This window comes from Lepus europaeus, chromosome 1, assembly GCF_033115175.1.
Source record: "Lepus europaeus isolate LE1 chromosome 1, mLepTim1.pri, whole genome shotgun sequence".
NCBI classification, from domain to species: Eukaryota; Metazoa; Chordata; class Mammalia; order Lagomorpha; family Leporidae; genus Lepus; species Lepus europaeus.
The window spans coordinates 25842624-25850300 of NC_084827.1; the positions used below are offsets into that span (position 1 = coordinate 25842624).

At 39.6% G+C, this 7677-nt stretch overlaps 1 pseudogene; it reads right to left on the reverse strand.

Annotated features, from left to right (window-relative positions):
• Positions 1 to 7149: 7149 nt before the first annotated feature.
• Positions 7150 to 7295, reverse strand: LOC133768805 (U2 spliceosomal RNA; annotated as a pseudogene).
• Positions 7296 to 7677: the final 382 nt, after the last annotated feature.

Consider the following 7677-nt stretch of genomic DNA (forward strand, 5'->3'; position numbering starts at 1 on the left):
TTTCATCCCCCAAATGCCTATAAAAGCCAGGGGGTGAACTAGACTATAGCTGGAATCAATCCACATCTCCCAAATGGGCTACAGGGACCAAGTAGTTGAACCATCATCTTCTGCCTTCCAAGATGTGCCTCAGCAGGAAGCTGAATGTTGGATCAAAACTGGAGGAGCCTGAACACAAACCAGGCACTCGAATGTGGGCAACCTAAGCAGTGACAAAATCTGTGGACCCATTATCCACCCCTAGATTATTTTATTAAGAGACATTTGTCTTGAGCTTTTATCCTGGAGACAAGATGCTGAACTTAAAGTCCTAGAACAGACTGTGGAGAAGGCAGTATTTCCTTCCTGCTTGCAATGTGTAGCAGGAAGGTGGTTATGAATTCCATGAACTGCATGAAGATCTGTAAGGTAGAAGCCTGATTGAGATAGTCTTCATACTGTTTCAACTTTAAAATGATCATGTCATCTGATACTTTTGACCATATCAAGATGCATTAGCTTTGGATTAACACAATAAAAGTTTATTTCTTGCTCCTATGAATTCCAGTCAATATGTGCACATGTGTGGCCGGTGCCACGGCTTAATAGGCTAATTCTCCGCCGCGGCACCAGTACACTGGGTTCTAGTCCCGGTCGGAGCACTGGATTCTGTCCCGGTCGCTCCTCTTCCTGTCCAGCTCTCTGCTGTGGCCCGGGAGTGCAGTGGAGGGTGGCCCAAGTCCTTGGGCCCTGTACCTGCATGGGAGACCAGGAGAAGCACCTGGCTCCTGGCTTCAGATCAGCGCAGCGCGCTGGCCACAGCAGCCATTGGAGGGTGACCCAACCAATGGAAAAGGAAGACCTTTCTCTCTGTCTCTCTCTCACTGCCCACTCTGCCTGACAAATAAATAAATAAAAAATATGTGCATATGTGTGGCATGGGGGTGGATGCAGGGGGTTTGTTCCATGAAGTTACTTGGGGACATACACCATTTAATACTCTACTACCTTCTTGGAACCAACAGACTCAACTGAATTCTCAAAATCCAAATGGCAGACAGAGAAGAGATAAAAAGTTGGAAAGATCATGCAGTTGGCCTTTATGAACTAGCCTGAAAGTAGTGTGTAACTCTGCTGCTACATTCCATTTACTTGATCTCAATTACATAGCAACATTTAAGGGTAGACAATGGGGTCAACTTGATATCAGAAATGACCCCCTTTGCCACGCCCCTGTGTGATCTCGTGCCCCTACCTGGCCACACCTGAGTGCCCACTGGCCAATCAGGTTGATTAACCAACCACTCCCCTTTGGAAGTGGGTTAAAAGCCTGGGACACAGTGTGTCCGCTCTCTTATTTTCTCTGGCTTCTTGCCAGGAGGGTGCTGGCTGTAGTCCTGCACCTCCAGGGTGTGTGGCCTTTGGGCTTTCTGGCCTAGATACTCTTCCATGTGGCTGGTTCCTGGTGCTCAGTATGAACCCAGATTTACCTACCTATCTCTCAGATAAAGCTCTCACTTTCCTATGCATCTTTCGCCCTAAATAAAAGCCTAAAAGTACCACGCTGCCTCGTTTATTTATGCCAGTATTTAGGATTCTTCTCTAAATATTAGGCAAGAACCCTCTCAGACTTATTAATATTGCAGATTTATTAATAAGCATATGATGACATATGGCACTGAAGAACCCAAAGCTGGCGGGGTCCTGGGTAGCACCCTGGGGACCCAGAAATTCAGACTCCGGACACCGGCGATGCAAGCACAAGAGGCGGTTTATTTACGTTTTGTGCAAAACGGACCCCTCCCTCCTGAGAGAGTGAGGTGCGGGACAAGGGTTACAGGCAGTATTTAAAGGCAAAAACCATTAAATTATTTTAAGCAAGTGAATACAAAGGGGAATGGGGTTTTTGTTTACAGTAATTTTACTTATTTTAGTATACAGCAGTTTTACTTATCTCAGTACACATCAGTTTTACTTATCTTAACCATTGCACAAGGGGGGTTTCCAAACTGGTATTCCCTGTTATCTGCTAAGTTGCAGTTTCCCAGAAACTGACCTTTGTTGAAACTTTCTAACTGACCTTTCTTAAAACTTCCTAACTGACCTTTCTTGAAACTTCCTTGTTTTTTAGCAGGTTAGGCTCTGGTAAATTTTCAGAAGTCCTTCAGCACCCCAAATTCCAGTAATGGTGGCACCCCAGATGGTGCTTCTAGGGAACTTTAAGGGGCCACATTTTTGTATATATTTTAGAGGGTTATTTCCAATATCAACCTGTGAGTCCAAAAGCAAAAGAATATATAGACTATGCTGACTATACAGTTGTCTGACATAGCCTGATCTTTAAAAATGTGGATGTATCATAGTGTTGTGCAAATCCAGATGAATTTTAGAATGGAAACAGTAGGTGATGTATAACATTAAGTACTAAATGGAGAACCAGATCATCTGAAACTCCCACTTATTTGGTAAACACTGAGAAAAAAGACTTGATTTGGGGGATGCAGAGCTTTGTATTGCAACTATATTCATTCATGTGATGTGCTATGGATGCTAAACACTTCAGAACTAAAATGCCCATTGATGACAAATTTATGCCAATAAAAGAATCAGCACTTTCTTGAAGACCCAGCGTACAAGAGAAGCCCTGTTGGGAAGCTCCTGCAACATCTGCCCACACCAAGCTCCGTGTTAGGGGCAGAATTCTTAGGCCTCCACTCTGAAGGCAGCACATTTACATCCCTATTCAGGAGAAACACATCTTTGTGTTCTCCCAGTTTCCAAACAAGAATCACTTAAAGGCTTGGGAAATCCTCTATAATCAGAAACCATTCAAATTAAACAAATCTGTATTTGCTTTTAAAATGACCCATTCTCTTTTCATCTTGTTCTTCAATGATGCTTATTATGTTCATAGCCAAGGTTAAATGTCCACTGAAGCCTAACCAGTTTGCTGCAACATTCATTTCAGGCTCATACAACAATGATGTCTTGATTTTACTCTCCTGAACACAAATTGGTTAGGCGAAGTTACTTTCTAAAATCATGTAACTTCTAGTACAAAAGTAAAAATATGAGAACAAATAACAAATATCAAGGACTGCTATCCATGCAATTGTCTATTTTTATACCTACTTTCAGAGTGATGGGTTACATGGGAATAGAGTGAAATGAGTACTGTTAGAATATAACTGACACCATCTCTCAACATTTTTTCTGATCATTACTTTCTCTTATTTATTTATGAAAAAACAGCATTTACAGAAGTGCATGATGGATACTTCTGAACGATTTTCACCTCTATGCAGCATTATCTATAATTTAATCACATTGAGATAAGGATTTTCCCTTTCAATTATTTTCAGTTGATTATACCAAAAAGAAAGTTTCAACTTTTTGATAGTGTGCTGTAAATATACCTCTACATCTAATTTATTTCTTTAACTAAATAGAGATAAGACTTTGGGGCCCAGGGTCTTTGGCAGGCAATACCATTTTGCTAAAATTTAGTTTTGAAAATTTTATTTATTTATTTGAAAGGCAGCCCAAAGAGAGAAATCTCCCACAGCTCATTCCCCAAATTTCCACAAATGCTGTGGCCAGTCGAGGCCAAAGCCAGGAGCTGGGAAGTCAGTTCTGGTCTCCCAGGTGGGTGGCAGCAATCCAATCACTAGAGCTAAAACCTGCTGCCTTACACTGTTGTGTCCGAATTTTCCCATCAATGCAAAAGGCACAGTCGCGGATGCAAAAGCAGAGGTTTATTTGTTATCAGCGGACTGGGACCCCCACCCGCACACAGCCCTTTAGCAGTGCACAGGCAAAAGGCCCCTTCGTTTGCATAAGAGAGGTTTTTATAGCCTCACACTTACAAGGGTGCAGGTCATCTCCTACTTAGGTTACCTTCTTATTCTCTATATGGCAAGGTATTGGGACCTAACATGTTCATTGGTTCATTAAAACGTAAAGACTACATGCGTTATGTGGCAGGAAGGCCACACAAAGCAGATGGCATGGGGAAAAACTGGCGGGAAGCATCAGGCCATAAATCCCAGGGGAGCTGGTGGGGGGCAGGAGGTCATAAATTCCAGGGGAGCATAGCAGGCAAGCAAGCAGCCAGAGTACAGAAGACTCCAACTCCTACAACACTATGTGCATTACAGGAAACTAGAGTCAGGAGTCAGAAGAAGAAATTGAACCTAGACACTCTGATGTGGGACACAGGCACATTAGCCACCAAGATAAATGTCCACCCCAAAAAGTATGGTTGCTTTTCATGAATTTATTTTTTATAAATGCTATGTCCTCCAAGTCATGTCAATTTCTGTTTAAATAGTTATATAAAACCAACTTAAATAAAATATGAAATTAATAGTGTGGCTGGCTTTGTGGCACAGCCGGTAAACCCTTTACCCGTGATGTCGGCATCCCACATGGGCACCAGTTCATGTCCTTGCTGCTCCATTTCTGATCCAACTTCTTGCTAATAGCCTAGGAAAAGTAACAGAAGATGGCCCAACTGCTTGGACGCCTGCTACCCATGTCAGAGATCTGGAAGAAGCTCCTGGCTTTGGCCAGGCAGAACTGTGGCCATTGCAGCCATCTAGGGAGTGACGGATGGGAGATCCCTCTCTCTCTCTCCCCCCCTCCCTCCCTCCCCTCTCTCTGTGTATCTGGACTTTCAAATAAATAAATAAATAAATCTTTTAAAAAATGAAATAAATAGTCCCAAAGTGAACATAGATAGGGCACAGGTTATAGGAATCAATGTTTGGGGAAATTGTGTAATAAAAATTCATTCACTGTCTCTGTGATTGTAACTGACACCACTAATACACAGAAAGAAGTAATACCATCATATGACGTTGTCTATGTGCTAAAGCTACTGTATTTATATTTTATATTAGTCTTCACATGAAACATGATGCATATTTATTTATACTTGTAAACCCAGATTAAATATTTTTGATTTGGATTCACCTACAAAGTAAATTTTGAAATGGCTCAGAAGCAGAAATTTCACATACCAGTTAAGATGTCACTTGGGACACCTGCATCCCATATTGAAGTGTGTGGCTCCGGTCCCAGATCGTACACTTTCAATCTGGCTTCTTGCTAATGAGTATGCTTACTGAAACAACTTGAAAAATGGTGTAGACTGTGCTAACAGACAGGACATGGTAAATCAACCTGAATTCCCAGAAATTGCTGTCTCTCACAGAGTAAGGGCTGCTGGTCAGACAAAGAGAAAACAGCAAATGACGTCTGCAGGCATTATGGAGTTAACTTACGCTAACCCAACATTTCAAACCTGGTACTTCACTGAAGCAGCTACAGGTTCAAAAATATCTCAGTACCCTGTCTGCTGCCAGGTAGCAAGAAGAGGGAAGACCAATGGAGAGAGATAGAGCCTTCCCTTTAAATAATATATCTTGGTGTTCCATCCTCTCTCTCTTTCTCTGTAATTCTTTCAAATAAAATAAAAAATAAATCTTAAAAAATGAAAAAATAAATAAATAATATATCTTAGTAAGGACTAACTTGTATGACCACATTTAAATGTTGTGAAGGACATTGGGTCATACAGTTCACTGAAAATTATATTACTGTAGGAAAGGAGAATGATTATTGATTGGGAAATGTCAATGTGTTAAAAAGCTCAAAGAAATTTCTCAATCCACAGAAAGGCTGAAATTATATTTAGCATAATTTTATCACCATGGCATTTTGTGATACCTTACTGTTCCATTAAATTAAATACAGCTTCCTTGGCCTAAGTCCCTTAACAATTGTCCACAATATTAAAATATTGCATTAAGGTGCAAATATTCTTTAACTTGGCAATATATTTTAACTACTTCTTTTAAAAAATTGTACAATTGGACTAAATTGGTTGGGGTGAATGTGATAGTTAAGCAAGATGGGAATTTATTTAAGAGCATGTATTTATAGTTTATTTTTAAAAGATGTTAACTGACTCTGAAGCTTAGAAAGCTTTTTATATTTTTAGCTCTGCTAAACGACCAGCAGGTCACATAAGGTAAATTTAAGACTCCCATGGAATAGGTTGACACTGACAAATGAAAATGAGGTTAAACAGAGTCATTATAGAAATCCCTCAGGTAAGAGTTCAGAAAAACAGAAGTCCAAGCCAGATGCTACCATTACCCAGATCACCTAATTTACATCTACTCGATAATCGAAAAAGCTCTATGCTGAGACTTCATAGCAATGGCTCAAGGTTTGGGAAATGGCAGGAGGCTTCATTAGTACTTGACAGTGCTGCACCTTTCTGTAGGAGGCACCCAAAATCATAAAACTCAAGTTGTGGGAAATCCTTGAAACCTGTCTTAGATGTAAGGATTTTAAATATTCCTCAGGATACCAACTTTAGGAAAATAAATTTCAGTATCTTGGAAATGATTGTGGCATATAGTAAATAGGTAGGTCAGTGAGATCTCCCCTAAAAGTAACTTGAACCCCATTCCAATGTAAAAATGAAAATGGAGTGGAAACAATATTGGCAAAATAATTTTAACAACTATTACTTATTACTCAAATGGATTCAGAATATAGGAATTCATTTACATTTTAAGAAAGGATATGTTTACATTTGAACATACATAGCTAATACTATTTATCTTTCAAATCTTAGAATATTTTAAAAATACGTAGAATTATTTCTACCTATACTTAAAAACTAATGCCAGACATGAAAAACTAGTTGTAATCTGGTATAGCTGTAAATAAAATTGCAAGGGCAGGCAGAGCCTCTTTCAGCCTAGTTGTTCAGTAATTTAATCTTATTGGTATCTTCTAATCACTCGACACCCTATCTCTTTACATTCTCTTCCATCCTACTTTTATACCTCTTTCTCCTGTCCTAGCTTCTGACTTGCTCCATTCTAGTCCTAATCTAAAATAGGATATTATAAATAATGACAATAACACATTCCATTTCATAGTCAACTTTGGAGAACAAAGACTGACTGTGAACAAGTTATAATGTTTGCCCTTTCATTCCCACCTTCTCCAACCACCAATTTCATGGTTCTGCATGAATGAATTCACTTCCCACTCATTTTTGGCCATGTGATATGGATCAAATGAACCCCAATGAAGCCATAAAGATGAGTCATAAGTTCATTTTTTTGTGTTCTGTAATCAAGTGCCCATGGAAGGCCAGGTTTTTCAAGTTGAAATAAAATACATAAGGACCGTAGGGGTAGTTGGTTGCTTCTAAGTATACCAAAAAGAAAAACAAAATTTAGAAAAAGGAAATGATACTACACTTGATCTTAGCCAAAAGGCTGAGAAGCAATGAAAAAGGAAATGATGAACTAAAGGCTTTAAATTTCCAGCTCAACAACTAAACAATGAACCAGAAACTTATGTGTTTTCCCTGAAAAATCTCTTACATCCTATAGCTAAAAGGTGGAATTTCTGAAGACAGGTTACTTATTATAATGTGCATAGAATTCAGAGCCACAGAAAAGTTACAGCATTGACTGGAAAAAAAAAAAACAAAAACTGGGAACCATGAAAATAACAATGAGAGCATCTGGGCATGTTCCAGGGAAGCCAGGGGCCTCGAACCTCCAACTTTTACTGCGCTTTCTTTGCTATGGAAGCAACCTATTCTCACTGCCTAAGAAAATTACTCTGTGTCCCTGTAGAAACTGTAATGATCTTCTCAAAAGAGTT